A 16,821-nucleotide genomic window follows, 5' to 3' on the forward strand; every position below is an offset into this window, starting at 1 on the left:
GGATGTTTTCTGTCAATATAATTTAAATTCATCCAAGAGTACTGATATATAAGAACATTTGAATGCAAATACATTTTTGATTAACATGATAAGTCAAATGTGTTCACTTTTAGCTATAAGGGATGACATCTAAAATTTAACTTACCTGAATATAATTTTTGGAAAGTTGGTCTTCAAAATAGCTGTTGCTTTTTTTTTGGAAGCATTTCCTATGGAAAAGTCTCAGCAGAAGTTGCCAGAGCTCCTTTTCTGCACCGATGAAACTGCAAATGGAGAAATACAGAAGAAGGGGGAGGAGTAAGGCATTTCAATACATCTAATACATTCTTGTGATGGAATTGTCTTCTCTATTAAAGAAAAGACTTGATAAAAATTCATAAAGAGACAGCTGTGAGTTTAAATTATTATTAGAAGAATCTAAAGATGACTTTAACCCGCAACTGAGTATATAATATTTGTGTTTTTACTTGTTTACCTCTCAAGGGGCTACAGAATGGCAAATATCAGGATATTTTTTTAGGCAGCCACTCCATTTCCTTGAGAGCAAGAAAGCAACGACAGAGTAAAAACAGCAAGAATGAGAACAAGCAAATCTTGCCTTTCATGTTCTAATTTTTAAATTATATGTATTGATTTAAAATATTTGTGGCAGGCTCACAATTATGTAGAGAGAACTAATTAAAATATATCTTATCTCCTAGAGCCATATAAAATTGCCTACACAAATAGCAATTTCATGTGATTTAACCCAATACTCAAGCCTTCATAGGAATATCATCAGCTAATAATAACCAATAAGGAGTACAACCCAGTTTGTCTTCCTGCCATTATTCTCTACAAACGTTAATATTATGAAATTAATATGACACACGCTATCTTCTTGCAGGTGCTAACACTGAGGACATTCCTCATAGAAGAACCAAGGTTATTTATAGACATTGCTCACAGCTTGTGCTTCTGCTTCATTAATTCAAAACACAAAAAAAATATAAATCTTATACCAGAAGTTTTTTGGATACAACCAGTTTTTTTGGATTTAACCTAACAGAACAGCACTGTGACACTGACAACTGTGACTGCTTTCTCATGAGCTCAGGCTGGAGGACAGCTGGAAGGCCAGCCACCAACCCAATAACCTGATGCACAGTAATCACAAACTCGAGGGCTTATTTTAGTGAAAGGTGTCATATAGCCCATGAAGTAAAGAAACAACCATGAACAACACTAAGAATGCAAAGAATGTCCACAGCTGATGAATCGTGCCCTCTATTGGTATATGACAAACAGCCAGTGACCCCGAAAGCCACAGTATTTCCAAAGACAAAGGACTATGGTACTTAGTAACACTTTGAATTTTTTTAAAAAGCAGTTCTTTTTACACCAATACTCTACCATTCTATGCCAAGAAAGGATACTGTGTGTCCAGATGGTCCCAGTTTTCTCTTTTACAATAAGTATGATTCAGATATTAGCAAGGTTTCCATTTCCATTACAGAAGAAGCCTTAGATAAGCTTTCTATTATTACAAAATATGAGAACGTCCCAAGGAAATACAGATTTAAAGTATAATGTAAATGTACATTTTAATGGAGCTACACAGTGATTGCAAACATTTAGATGATTTGGAAGTGTATAGTATGTTGTTGAAAGCAATTTTAATCCAAATATGTACATTGCAAATTTAAGGTAATCTCAGTTTTACATGCAAAAAAATTAAGATTATAGGGAACAGAGCTGGTGGCACTAGGCCTAGTCGGGTCTTGCGGCTGGAGGTGATGCAAGGAAGAAGAAACGATCCTCCATGGGTTAAGGCTACCTTTCCAGATAGTCCAACAACTAAGTCACTAGTTTCCAAGGGCCTTTGCACCACCTATGGAAACACTGGATCCGTGCACACCAGACAGATCCTTGACAACTCATCCCACCATACCCCGCACAAAAGTTACTGTACCAGTGGACAAAGAAGGTGACCACTGAGTTTCTTTTCATTACCAGATAGATATAATATCCCTGCCAACAAAAAAGAGCACACAAAGTGTCTCTCCATAATATCACGACCAGTTGAGATCACACTAAGAAAATCAGCTTGCCTAGATGAGGACCCCTTCTCTTCTTGGGTAGCCAGGATTAGAAGGAGAGACTCTGACCTGTGCCACTGGTAAGTGACTAACTTTTACACACTGAATTGGTCCTGAGAACTGAGCTGTCTGCTTTGTAAGTGAAAAATATACAACATAAACTTGAAGAACTGCACAGCTGTACGAGCCAGAGGCATACTGTGCGTGTGTAACAGACTGAGAAACGGACAAATGAATCCTATTAAAAGGATTTCTCATCTTCTGCATCTATCTGCCAATGTTAGTGTTTTATGGGCTTGTATTGTTACCTTTCTCTGGTACCTTTTTTCTGTACTGTTGTTCTATTCTAATGCGTCCTAGAAATCCCCCTCCTCATCCTTCATCAGAATCAGAAAGTGAGGAAGAAGAAAATGCTAACTACCTAAATGAGAGTTCTGGGGAAGAGTAGGATTCCTCTGAAGAAGAGGACCCTGCGGTGCCCAACCTAACACCTCTTGAGAGTCTTGCCTGGCAGGTTAAGTGCCTTTTAAAATATTCTACAACTTGGAAACATTTAAATCTTAATTCCTGGTTATATCATGCTAAACTCCTGGATGCTAACACACCGGTCTGAAAACTTCAAGAGATAGTTTTAAGACTCTCGCATTGCTCTCATTGTGTACCCAAACTGGAACCAATTCCTGAATGGCTTCCCCTAGCTTCTTGTGGAGTCCCACCTTTTCTTTTCTTTTTTATTTTTGAATTCAGTGTAAGCATGTAATTTAAGTTTTTTCTTTTTTTTTTGAATTTAATATAATTTTTTTTTATATAGCAGGTTCTTAGTAGTCATCCATTTTATACAGTGTATACATGTCAATCCCAATCTCCCAATTCATCACACCACCACCACCACCACCACCCCCGCCTCTTTCCCCCCTTGGTAACCATACGTTTGTTCTTTACGTCTGTGTCTCAATTTCTGTCCTGCAAACCGGTTCATCTGTAGCATTTTTCTAGGTTCCACATATATGTGTTAATATACAATATTTGTTTTTCTCTTTCTGACTTACTTCACTCTGTATGACAGTCTCTAGATCCATCCATGTCTCTACACATGACCCAATTTCGTTCCTTTTTATGGCTGAGTAATACTCCATTGTATAAATGTACCACATCTTCTTTATCCATTCATCTGTCGATGGGCATTTAGGTTGCTTCCATGACCTGGCTATTGTAAATAGTGCTGCAATGAACATTGGGGTGCATGTGTCTTTTTGAATTATGGTTTTCTCTAGGTATATGCCCAGTAGTGGGATTGCTGGGTCATATGGTAATTCTATTTTTAGTTTTTTAAGGAACCTCCATACTGTTCTCCATAGTGTCTGTATCAATTTACATTCCCACCAACAGTGCAAGAGGGCTCCTTTTTCTCCACTACCTCTCCAGCATTTGTTGCTTGTAGATTTTCTGATGATGCCCCTTCTAACTGGTGTGAGATGATACCTCATTGTAGTTTTGATTTGCATTTCTCTAATAATTAGTGATGTTGAGCTTTTCATGTGCTTCTTGGCCATCTGTATGTCTTCTTTGGAGAAATGTCTATTTAGGTCTTCTGCCCATTTTTGGATTGGGTTGTTTGTTTCTTTAATATTGAGCTGTATGGGCTGTTTATAATTTTGGAGATTAATCCTTTGTCTGTTGATTCATTTGCAAATATATTCTCCTATTTTGAGGGTTGCCTTTTCGTCTTCTTTATGGTTTCCTTTGATGTGCAAAAGCTTTTAAGTTTCATTAGGTCCCATTTGTTTATTTTTGTTTTTATTTCCATTACTCTAGGAGGTGGATCAAAAAAGATCTTGCGGGCTTCCCTGGTGGTGCAGTGGTTGAGAGTCTGCCTGCTGATGCAAGGGACGCGGATTCGTGCCCCAGTCCAGGAAGATCCCACATGCCGTGGAGCGGCTGGGCCCGTGAGCCATGGCCGCTGAGCTTGCGCGTCCAGAGCCTGTGCTCTGAAATGGGAGAGGCCACAACAGTGAGAGGCCTGCATACTGCAAAAAAAAAAAAAAAAAAAAAGATCTTGCTGTGATTTATCTCAAAGAGGGTTCTTCCTATGTTTTCCTCTAACAGTTTTGAGGTGTCCGGTCTTACAGTTAGGTCTCAAATCCATTTTGAGTTTATTTTTGTGTATGCTGTTAGGGAGTGTTCTAATTTAATTCTTTTACATGTAGCTGTCCAGTTTTCCCAGCTCCACTTATTGAAGAGACTGTCTTTTCTCCATTGTATATCCTTGCCTCCTTTGTCATAGATTAGTTGACCATAGGTGTGTGGGTTTACCTCTGGGCTTTCTATCTTGTTCCATTGATCTATGTTTCTGTTTTTGTGCCACTACTATATTGTCTTGATTACTGTAGCTTTGTAGTATAGTCTGAAGCCAGGGAATCTGATTCCTCCAGCTCCGTTTTCTTCCCTCAAGACTGCTTTGGCTATTTGGGGTCTTTTGTGTCTCCATACAAATTTTAAGATTTTTTGTTCTAGTTCTGTAAAAAATGTCATTGGTAATTTGATAGGGATTGCATTGACTCTGTAGGTTGCTTTGGGTAGTATAGTCATTTTCACAATATTGATTCTTCCAATCCAAGAACATGGTATATCTCTCCGTCTGTTGGTATCATCTTTAATTTCTTTCATTAGTGTCTTATAGTTTTCTGCATACAGGTCTTTTGTCTCCCTACATAGGTTTATTCCTAGGTATTTTATTCTTTTTGTTGCCATGGTAAATGGGAGTGCTTCCTTAATTTCTCTTTCAGATTTTTCATCATTAGTGTATAGGAATGCCAGAGATTTCTGTGCATTAATTTTGTATCCTGCAACTTTACCAAATTCATTGATTAGCTCTAGTAGTTTTCTGGTGGCATCTTTAGGATTCTCTATGCATAGTATCATGTCATCTGCAAACAGTGACAGTTTTACTTCTTCTTTTCCAATTTATATTCCTTTTATTTCTTTTTCTTCTGTGATTACTGTGGCTAGGACTTCCAAAACTGTTGAATAATAGTGGTGAGAGTGGACATCCTTGTCTTGTTCCTGATCTTAGAGAAAATGCTTTCAGTTTTTCACCATTGAGAATGATGTTTGCCTTGGGTTTGTCATATATGGCCTTTATTATTTTGAGGTAGGTTCCATCTATGCCCGCTTTCTGGAGAGTTTTTATCATAAATGGGTGTTGAATTTTGTCAAAAGCTTTTTCTGCATCTATTGAGATGATCATATGGTTTTGATTCTTCAGTTTGTTAATATGGTGTATCACATTGATTGATTTGCGTATACCAAAGAATCCTTGCATCCCTGGGATAAATCCCACTTGATCATGGTGTATGATCCTTTTAATGTGCTGTTGGATTCTGTTTGCTAGTATTTTGTTGGGGATTTTTGCATCTATATTTATCAGTAATATTGGTCTGTAATTTTCTTATTTTGTAGTATCTTTGTCTGGTTTTGGTATCAGGGTGATGGTGGCCTCATAGAATGAGTTTGGGAGTGTTCCTTCCTCTGCAATTTTTGGGAAGACTTTGAGAAGATGGGTGTTATCTCTTCTCTAAATGTTTGATAGAATTCACTTGTGAAGCCATCTGGTCCTGGACTTTTGTTTGTTGGAAGATTTTTAATCACAGTTTCAATTTCATTACTTGTGATTGGTCTGTTTATATTTTCTATTTCTTCCTGGTTCAGTCTTGGGAGGTTATACCTTTCTAAGAATTTGTCCATTTCTTTCAGGTTGTCCATTTTATTGGCATAGAGTTGTTTGTAGTAGTCTCTTAGGATACTTTGTATTTCTGCGTTGACTGATGTAACTTCCCCTTTTTCATTCTAATTTTATTGACTTCAGTCCTCTCCATCTTTTTCTTGATGAGTCTGGCTAATGGTTTATCAATTGTGTTTATCTTCTCAAAGAACCAGCTTTTAGTTTTATTGATCTTTGCTATTGTTTTCTTTGTTTCTATTTAATTTATTTCTGCTCTGATCTTTATGATTTCTTTCCTTCTGCTAACTTTGGGTTTTGTTTGCTCTTCTTTCTCTAGTTCCTTTAGGTGTAAGGTTAAATTGTTTATTTGAGATTTTTTTGTTTCTTGAGGTAGGCTTGTATAGCAATAAACTTCCCTCTTAGAACTGCTTTTGCTGCATCCCATAGGTTTTGGATCTTTGTGTTTTCATTGTCATTTGCCTCTAGGTATGTTTTGATTTCCTCTTTGATTTCTTCAGTGATTGCTCGGTTATTTAGTAAGGTATTGTTTAACCTCCATGTGTTTGTGTTTTTTACATTTTTTTCCATGTAATTGATTTCTAATCTCATAGCATTGTGGTCAGAAAAGATGCTTGAGATGATTTCAATTTTCTTAAATTTACTGAGGCTTGATTTGTGACCCAAGATGTGATCTATCCTGGAGAATGCTCCGTGCACACTTGAGAAGAAAGTGTAATCTGCTGTTTTTGGATGGAATGTCCTATAAATATCAATTAAATCTATCTGGTCTATTGTGTCATTTAAAGCTTGTGTTTCCTTATTAATTTTCATTTTGGATGATCTGTCCATTGGTGTAAGTGAGGTGTTAAAGCCCCCCACTATTATTGTGTCACTGTCGCTTTCCTCTTTTATAGCTGTTAGCAGTTGCCTTATATATTGAGGTGCTCCTATGTTGGGTGCATATATATTTATAATTGTTATATCTTCTTCTTGGATTGATCCCTTGATCATTATGTAGTGTCCTTCCTTGTCTCTTGTAACATTCTTTATTTTAAAGTCTATTTTTTAAGTCTATTTTATCTGATGTGAGTATAGCTACTCCAGCTTTCTTTTGATTTCCATTTGCATGGAATATCTTTTTCCATCTCCTCATTTTCAGTCTGTTTGTGTCCCTAGGTCTGAAGTGGGTCTCTTGTAGACAGCGTATATATAGGTCTTGTTTTTGTATCCATTCAGCAAGCCTGTGTCTTTTGGTTGGAGCATTTAAGCCATTTACATTTAAGGTAATGATCAATATGTATGTTCCTATTACCATTTTCTTAATCGTTTTGGATTTGTTTTTGTAGGTCCTTTTCTTCTCTTGTGTTTCCCACTTAGAGAAGCTCCTTTAGCATTTGTTGTAGAGCTGGTTTGGTGGTGCTGAATTCTCTTAGCTTTTGCTTCTCTGTAAAGCTTTTGATTTCTCCATCGAATCTGAATGAGATCCTTGCTGGGTAGTGTAATCTTGGTTGTAGGTTCTTCCCTTTCATCACTTTAAGTATACCATGGCACTCCCTTCTGGCTTGTAGAGTTTCTGCTGAGAAATCAGCTGTTAACCTTATGGGAGTTCCCTTGTATGTTATTTGTCATTCTTCCCTTGCTGCTTTCCATAATTTTTCTTTGTCTTTAATTTTTGCCAATTTGATTACTGTGTGTCTTGGCATGTTTCTCCTTGGGTTTATCCTGTATGGGATTCTCTGCACTTCCTGGATTTGGGTGGCTATTTCCTTTCCCATGTTAGGGAAGTTTTCGACTATAATCTCTTCAAATATTTTCTAGGGTCCTTTCTCTCTCTCTTCTCCTTCTGGGACCCCTATAATGCGAATATTGTTGCATTTAACATTGTCCCAGAGGTCTCTTAGGCTGTCTTCATTCCTTTTCATTCTTTTATCTTAATTCTGTTCCACAGCAATGAATTCCACCTTTCTGTCTTTCAGGTCACTTACCTGTTCTTCTGCCTCAGGTATTCTGCTATTGATTCCTTCTAGTGTATTTTTCACTTCAGTTATTGTAGTGTTCATTTCTGTTTGTTTGTTCTTCAGTTCTTCTAGATCTTTGTTAAACATTTCTTGCATCTTCTTGATCTTTGCCTCCATTCTTTTTCCGAGGTCCTGGATCATCTTCACTATCATTATTCTGAATTCTTTTTCTGGAAGGTTGCCTATCTCCACTTCATTTAATTGTTTTATCTTGTTCCTTCATCTGGTACATAGCCCTCTGCCTTTTCATCTTGTCTATCTTTCTATGAATGTGGTTTTTTTCCCACAGGCTGCAGGATTGTAGTTCTTCTTGCTTCTCGAGTCCCACCTTTTCAAAAGCCCCTTATGAGTCCCAGCTGGCTTTCTAGAGATCATGCCAGTCTAAATGGAGCACTGCAATTTGCCACCAAAGAGTTAAGCCGAACATTGAGTAGAGCCATTCCCATACCTGAGTACCTAAAATAAATTCCTAATTCATGTGTTTCTGGTTGTTGCTGTGGCTGGTTAACTAAAACAGTTAAGGAAACAACCTGCACTGGACCCATCAGCACTACTTACTTCTACACTGACTTCTAAAAGGCAGTTTAACAAACCCCTAACTGCATCACTATAAAGATCCACCATTCCTTCTCATATCTCTCGTGTTGCCAGTTGAGAAAGGAATACAGTTACACAGCCCACAGTTGAGAAACTAAAGTCTTCTCAACCCAACTATGCCTTGTCCTGATATGCCAAAATACAATCAAGTACTGAATATATACCCAAGAGTCCTGTAACTCGACTACAGAAGATGCACATTGTGAGCGGTCCCTTTGAAGGACCCTGTGGATAAACTGAGAACTTCAGTAGAGAATTAGTCAAAAGATAAGTGAGGGCTTCCCTGGTGGCACAGTGGTTGAGAGTCCGCCTGCCAATGCAGGGGACACGGGTTCGTGCCCCAGTCCAGGAAGATCCCACATGCTGTGGAGCGCCTGGGCCTGTGAGCCATGGCTGCTGGGCCGGCGTGTCCAGAGCCTGTGCTCCACAACGAGAGAGGCCACAGCAGTGAGAGGCCCGCATACCGCAAAATAAAAAAAAAAAAAAAAAGATAAGTGAACTATTCTCCACACTCAGTTCTCCCCGTAATTTACCCTGCCTGTCTAATGGACTTAACTAGATACCTAATTTTTAGTGGGGAGGAAAAGGAGGCCACTACCTCATTTGTTACCCAAACTTCACAATAACCATTGTGGAAAGTGGTAAGTTAGCTACTCCCAAAATCACCTTTCTGAGCATACTTTTCTCTGATATTCATTTCTAGGGAAGTAGTTGAATTAAATTGAATAATTAGACAAAAGAAAATGGTGGGAATATGGATTTATCTCCCAGCTTTTGTATTGATAGGCTTACATATAGCACCCTTTAGGAGTTCCTATTTTGGGGGGAGGGAGTGCATAGTGTAGTAGTAGCCTACACTATTCCAGACCTATTATGGGACCTGAAATTACAGCGTAAACATTTTATAGGCTCCCACCAGGCTGTCTCTAGCTAAACTCATTTATAAGATCATACGTGGGGATTAAACAGACACCTGTTCTGTAGGAAATATATTTCCTGCATCTTGGCATCCAGACTTTACCAAGAGCAAATAAAACACATTCCAAAGGACCACTGGGAAAGAATTAAGAGAGCATTTATGCTAGTGGATTAAACTATTTCATCTGTATAATGTCTCCTGGAGCAGTACTTCATGCACTTTCCACATCCATGGCAAACTTTTCAGGAACCCTTCTAACTGTAAAGAACTTTACTGCAGAAAATCTCTGTCTAATACAATCTGAAGTTAAGGAGTTTTTTAGTATCATTGTTTTTCTACATCTAGCTTTAGATTTTTTTCTGGTTGAATAGAAAGCATATGTACCCTTGTAAATGAGTCTTGCTGTGTTTATTTAGATGAGTCAAAACATAGAAGTCAACATACATAAAATGCATGAGACCAGTAAGTCTTTCACATATCTGCAATAAAGCGTGAAACCTGTATGTGATCCTGGTTGACTGGGCATCTAAAGGGAATCAGAAAATATATTGTTAAAGATATAGCATATATCCTTCCTTGTTTTAGTTTTGTTTTTTCTTTTCTCCGTAATTAAGTGCTGTATACCAAGTGGCATCAAAAAATTGAAGCATTAATGGAAACACAAATTCTATAAATGTATAGCAACTTTAAGGAAAGAGAAGAATGGTTATAACCTAATAAGTAATTTCTGTTGAGCCTTGGTTGTCTCGTCTTAAGGAAAAAGGAGGGAATTGTAGTAGGTAGAAAAAATATTTGTTAATGGAAAATTACTGAACTGAAACTGTACAATGTTAGTGTAACGGAATGTATCAGTAACTGTTCCTATGTAGATGTTCTATGAAATTGGTTTTTAAAATGTTAAAAAAAATTAAGATTATAAAAGTGTAATCTCTCAGTTATTGCTCCTTCCCAAGTCCCTTCTGGCTTGCACCTTGAGGGAGCCTGCTTCCCATGTCCCTACCTCCCTGAGATATTGTCCTTTTGTCACCACCACTGCTGCCAGCACCACCACTGCCATCCTTTCTGCAGTGCTGCAGCCACTGGGCCAAGGCCACTCCAGGCCAGTCAGCTTCTCACTGCAGCTCTGGCAGCATTGAAGAGCCCTCTCTTGCTGCTTCTCCTCTGGGTGCTTCAATGATGGCCCTGCTTCTTCTGCTTCCTACTGCTCTCTCTATAGAGCTGCAGAGAAACCCTGGAGGAGCTGTGCTGCCAGAACACTCAGTGCCTCTCACCTACCCTTGTCCCCTGGGGTCAGGTCTGCTTCTCCTCCAGCCAGATTTTCTCACTGTCTGCAGCTACTGGTCAGAGGATTGATTTCCCCCTGGTGGTAGTTTTTGTTGAACGAGTAGTCATTAAATTGCTAAGTATTTGCTAAGAACTTGTTCCGTGTATAGAATCTTATTAATTGTCAAGAAATGAGTGAAAAGAACTGAACAAACATACAAATTAATTATTTAAAACCAAATATTTTGTTTGATGAGTCTTCTGCTTTTTTTAAAAAAAAAGTTGTAATCTACTGGATTCTGTAGATGTACTTCAGCCTATCTGTAAAGTTCATTTATCAATTTGACAAACATATATGGAGCTCATGCAATGTGCCACGTTCTGTCCCCAGTGCTAGGAATACAAGATGGGCAAGATGCCTGCTCTCATGGAGCTTCCAATAAACAAGCAAGCTAACAACAGTTACTGATAAATACAATATCAGACAGTGGGTAAGCAATCAGAAGAAAATAAAGCAGACTAATAGGATAGAAACTAATGGGGGGAAAACTTTGAATAGGGGGCAGAAGGAAGGTCTTGAGAAGGTGACATCCGGCCTTAATCATGGGAATATCTAGGGGAAAAAAACCAGACAGGAGGAACAGCAAAGTTACAGGAATGTAGTGATACAGGAAGTGAATGACAGGAGATGAGGTCAGACAGACCAGCCCAGATCAGGTAGGGCTTACAAAACCATGGTAAGGAATTTCAATTTTATTCTAAATACAGTGGAAAGCATTGGAAGATCAAAAGGGAATGACTTTCTGTGATTACATTGTTAAAAGATCACATTGGCTGCTGTGTAGACACTGGATTGTAGGGGAGCAAGAGTGTAAGACTCTAAGACCCATTAGGAGCTGTTGTAACCTAAATAAGAAATGATGGTTCTATAACTCTATGAAATAAATGTGGGTTCTATTAGATAATGCCCTTTGCTGATAGTCCACTATACAAGGTATCGGATCTACTTACTGTGTAACAAAAGTATCTGACTGGGTCACTGGCCTCAAAGATCTTTTTATAATTTAATGGAGGTGACAGGTAAAATTAAAGAGGACAAAGAAAAGAGATACCTTGTTGAGGAAATAAAAACTTGGCAAAGGTTAACAGGCTCTCAACAAGAGTCTTCGGCTGGGGCAAGATTTTATGGGTCACCCTACCCTGAATCACCAGTGTTACAGAAGAACCAAAAAAACCATCACCCAGACCATGAATCATAGTAAATAACCAAGCAAATTACAAGCAAATATAAACATAATTTTCAACATTTACTGAGAACTTAGAATATTCCGGGCACTGTACTAATGCTCTACATGAATCATTTAATCCCCCAGAACAATGGGGAATAGTGATTATCATCCCCATTTTCTAGATAAAAAACCATGTCTGTGGACAGAGTAACTTGTCTAATGCTTCACACAGCTAACAACCTCTAGAGCCCAGCCTCAAATCCTAATTAATCTGACCCCAAATCCAAGCTTTATAAGGATAAGGCCAGTGTTTCCAGTTGCCTGATGATAAGAATTAGCTTGTGGGAGTTCCCTGGTGGCCTAATGGTTAGGATTCTGGGCTTTCAATGCCGTGGCTGGGGTTCAATCCCTGGTCAGGGAACTGAGATTCTGCAAGCTGCTCGGCACAGCCAAAAAAAAAAAAAAAAGAATTAGCTTGTTAAAAATACAAATACCTGGGCTTCCCTGGTGGTGCAGTGGTTGAGAGTCTGCCTGCCGATGCAGGGGACATGGGTTCGTGCCCCGGTCTGGGAAGATCCCACATGCCACGGAGCGGCTGGGCCCCTGAGCCATGGCCGCTGAGCCTGCGCATCCGGAGCCTGTGCTCCGCAACGGGAGAAGCCACAACAGTGAGAGGCCCGCGTACCACAAAAACAAAACAAAAATCTGTACCCATCCCCCATCCCATGCCAACAGAATCAGAATCTCCAGTGAGGGGTCTGGAGTTGTTTTTTTTTTAACATCTTTATTGGAGTTTAATTGCTTTACAATGATGTGTTAGTTTCTGCTGTATAACAAAGTGAATCAGCTATAAATATACATAAATATACATATATCCCTATATCTCCTCCCTCTTGCGTCTCCCTCCCACCCTCCCTATCCCAACCCTCTAGATGGTCACAAAGCACCGAGCTGACCTCCCTGTGCTATGCGGCTGCTTCCCACTAGCTATCTATTTTACATTTGGTAGTGTATATATGTCCATGCCACTCTCTCACTTCGTCCCAGCTTACCCTTCCCCCTCCCTGTGTCCTCAAGTCCATTCTCTACGTCTGCGTCTTTATTCTTGTCCTGCCCCTAGGTTCTTCAGAACCCTTTTTTTTTTTTTTTTTTGGATTCCATATATATGTGTTAGCATATGGTATTTTTTTTTCTCTTTCTGACTTACTTCACTCTGTATGACACACTCTAGGTCCATCCACCTAACTACAAATAACTCAATTTCGTTTATCTTTATGGCTGAGTAATATTCCATTGTATATATGTGCCACATCTTCTTTATCCATTCATCTGTCGATGGACACTTAGGTTGCTTCCATGTACTGGCTATTGTAAATAGACCTGCAATGAACATTTTGGTACATGTCTCTTTTTGAATTATGGTTTTCTCAGGGTATATGCCCAGTAGTGGGATTGCTGGGTCATATGGTAGTTCTATTTTTAGTTTTTTAAGGAACCTCCATACTGTTCTCTATAGTGGCTGTACCAATTTACATTCCCACCGAATTTTTAACAATCTTATTATCCCTCCAAATTATTATTATCTTATTCTTAATAACATAATCATTCTAATTATATAGCCTACACAGGAATAGACCATACCTAGACCATAAAAGAATACAGGTAAATGGAAAATACAATATAAAGGAAAAATCAAGGCATGTGGCATTTATCAGAGACTCCCTGGAAGAAGTAGGTTTTGAGCTAGATTTTGAAAGGAATGCAGAAAGAAAGAGAGAGGAAGGAAGGAAGGAAGGAAGGAAGGAAGGAAAGGAGAGAGAAAGAAAGGAAGAAAGGAAGCATTGCAGAAAAAAAAATGCATGAAAGAGACAGGAAGGAGAGAACTGGGTGTGTAGGGTGTATAGGAACTGATGTCCCAAAAGGGAGGAGGTGACTTGATTTAGTACACACTCTACCATTCAGTTCTTGTATAGGTTCAAGTAGGTTTAGAGTATTTGTAGGTTACTGAAGCTGCCTAGATCCTTGGCCTGATCTTGGCCAAAATTGTCCTAGAAAATCCATCCTTGAAACAGTTCTCTATTACTCATTCTCTTGGACTAAAAGGTCAGAAAGAATCTTATTTTGACATTTTTTTTCTTTTTAAAACTGAAGTTCTTTACCTGACTTCCTATAACAGACAAATGATCCCAGAAGACAGCTTTACTTGGAATATAATAATAGGAAAATTTCTTTTACTGATTCACAGACATTCTTAAGTACATTTCCAACTGGATGCCACAGAAGCCATGTCCTAAATTTTTCTGCAGCATTTCTTTTAACAGGCTGCAACTCAATCAACAGATGTTCATCGAGGGCTGATTTTATATTAGACACTGTGAGCAGTACGGGGTAGACGACAATGAATAAACTGTGGCTTTTGATCATGAGGGTTCAGAACCCAGTGGGAGGAGACGGACAACCAAATATGTCATTCCATTACAAGTCGTAGGATGGAGGTTTGTATAAATGGCCAGACACTCCAAAGAGGGAGCGCTGGCTCTGCCTACAGGAGTTTGAGAAGGTGAATGGCCTTGCTTGCTGGGTTTTGAAAGACTCACAGGACTTCAATGGGAAAAGGATGGAGAAAGTATTCTAGATCAAGAAGAGAGAATAAAGAATGATACAGAGACCAATATGAAAGAGTGAGTGTGGAGGAGTTGAACACTGTAGCCCAAATTTTTTTCAGCCTGAGGTGTTTTAAAGAAAATTACTTGTCAGTGTTTAAAATGAGAATTTGTATACAAACCTTTATTTTTGACTTATTGTCCAAGACAAAGATTTAGCAACACTGGGCCCACATTCAACTGAGCCTGAGTAATATTGCCCCTTGAGAGGAGGATCCTGCTTCCTAGTCACACCCAAATACACATCTCCTAAATATAAGAATTTTCTTCTGTATCACTGCCATTCATTATCATATCTAAGCACGTTGATATTCGTTTCTTAATATCGTATGTCATATCATTTAATATATGGCTCATATTCACATTTTCTCCACTAGTTCCCAGAACGGTTTTTAGCTGTTTTTATCAGGCCAAGAGTCAATCAAGGTTCATATACTGTATTTGGTTGTTATGTCTCTTTATCTCTTTTCATCTAGAGCAGTTCCCCCCTACTCTTTCTTCACTGATGATAGTGACTTTTGGAAGAATCCAAAAAAGTTGTCGTATAGAATATTTCACATTTGGGATTCCTCCATAGGTTTCCTTGTAATTTGATTGTTCTCTGATGCCCTATAATTCCTATATATTTGAAGTTAGGTCCAAAGGCTTAATTAGATTTAGGTTGAACACTTTTGGCAAGAGTAGTTCATAAACAATTCTGTGGATTTCATCTGCATCACATCAGGAGAAACATAATGCAAGATTACAGCATATTATCAATGCTTTTAGGTCGATCACTTGGTCAAAGTGGTGACTACCAGATCTCTCCCTGCTGCTCTTTGCAGTTAGTAAGTAATACGTGTGGTGATGTTTGTCACTGTGTGACTATCCTGTTCCGCAATAAACTTTCACCACTGATGATCCTTGCCTGAATCAATTATTTCATTGGGGGTTGCAAAATAATGACTTTCAAATAGTATCGCTCCTTTTTTTCATTCTTTTCTAAAGATGAGTTTTCCCTCATTAACTAGGATAATATAAAATTCCTCATAAAAAGGTACAGTAAATATTTACTTCTTTCCATTTTACTACCAAGTTCAGAGTAAGGATTTATTGAGTAGTCATCTCTAATGATCCAAATGATTTTTTCCTCCTTTCCTTCACTTTTTGGGGATATCACTATGGACTAATAGATTTTTATGTATTCAATATTTTACAATCAATTATACTTTAAATTGTTCAAAATTTGGGTAGTGGAAATCCTTTCAAACTAGTTCCTGGGTCCTTTTAACATGCCCCCATAAATCACTGAGCACTTCCTTGGTTTCTGATACAAGATATCCTAAACTCACCTTGTAGTTTCACTGCCCAACACCTAGAATCAGCTACTTCTCCAAAGATCATTATTCTTTTTGTAGCTAGTGATGAATAGAAACCAAAATTTGGATTCTGGATGTGCTTATTGCTAGGGGGATATCATAGCTCCTATGTTCTTTCAGTGGACAGAAAGAGCTAGAATAGATAGGTAGGTCGATACATAAATACATAGATATTTTTAATACATTAGTCCATATTGATATTTGTACTTCATTAGTCCATACTGATATTTGTAATTCAAATTTAATATTATAGATTAATATTACAAGTCTTTTCCTATGTTTTAAATGAAGAATGAACAGAAGTGGGTAATGAGCTGGATATATGAGGCAAGGAAAAGATCAAGTATGACTCCTAAGTTCCTAGCCTGAGAACATGAATCTAGATGAATGGGCATGGTACTGCATTTTACCAAGAGAAGTAAGAAAAAGAAGAAAAATTCATGGGGTATTGGTGAGGAGTGAGAAATCAATTATATATGGTTCAGTTTTTTATTTTATGAGCTATAAAATTAAATTATTTAAGAACTGACACCCACAGGTGAGGCAGTGACAAGGATTTTACGTAGGTGTAGAAATGTAAGCTATATTCAAAATACCAGTCAAGATTCACTAACGGTGGGTACTCTCCAAACACTGTTAACATCTGTGAAATCCCTGTACTCCAGTATGTGGATGAAGCTTGATACCTGAGTATGACTTCCTAGGGCAAGAAAATCTAGCTCAAGCAAGGGAGGAAAGAAAATTAAAAATGAAGGTAAAGATCTTCTGAGAAGTAATGGAAAAACCTAAAAACAACCCTGGATTTAAAACATGGTATATTAATTTGCGAGGGCTGCCATAACAAAATACCAAAGATAGGTTGACTTAAGCAACAGAATTTTATTTTCTCACAGTTCTGGAGTCTGGAAGTCCAAGATCAAGGTGTTAACAGGTTTGTTTTCTCCTGAGGCCTCTCTTCTTGGCTTGCTGATGGCC

At 38.2% G+C, this 16,821-nt stretch overlaps 1 pseudogene across 1 annotated transcript; it reads left to right on the forward strand.

Moving 5' to 3' along the window:
• Nucleotides 1-2,427: 2,427 nt before the first annotated feature.
• LOC307048971 (DDB1- and CUL4-associated factor 16-like) lies at nucleotides 2,428-8,430 on the forward strand (annotated as a pseudogene). The gene is made up of 2 exons: nucleotides 2,428-2,782; nucleotides 8,122-8,430. The product of its transcript is annotated as a DDB1- and CUL4-associated factor 16-like (transcript).
• The last annotated feature ends 8,391 nt before the right edge of the window (nucleotides 8,431-16,821 follow it).

The sequence above is a fragment of the Hyperoodon ampullatus genome (genome assembly GCF_949752795.1).
Source record: "Hyperoodon ampullatus genome assembly, chromosome: 2".
Taxonomy (NCBI): domain Eukaryota; kingdom Metazoa; phylum Chordata; class Mammalia; order Artiodactyla; family Ziphiidae; genus Hyperoodon; species Hyperoodon ampullatus.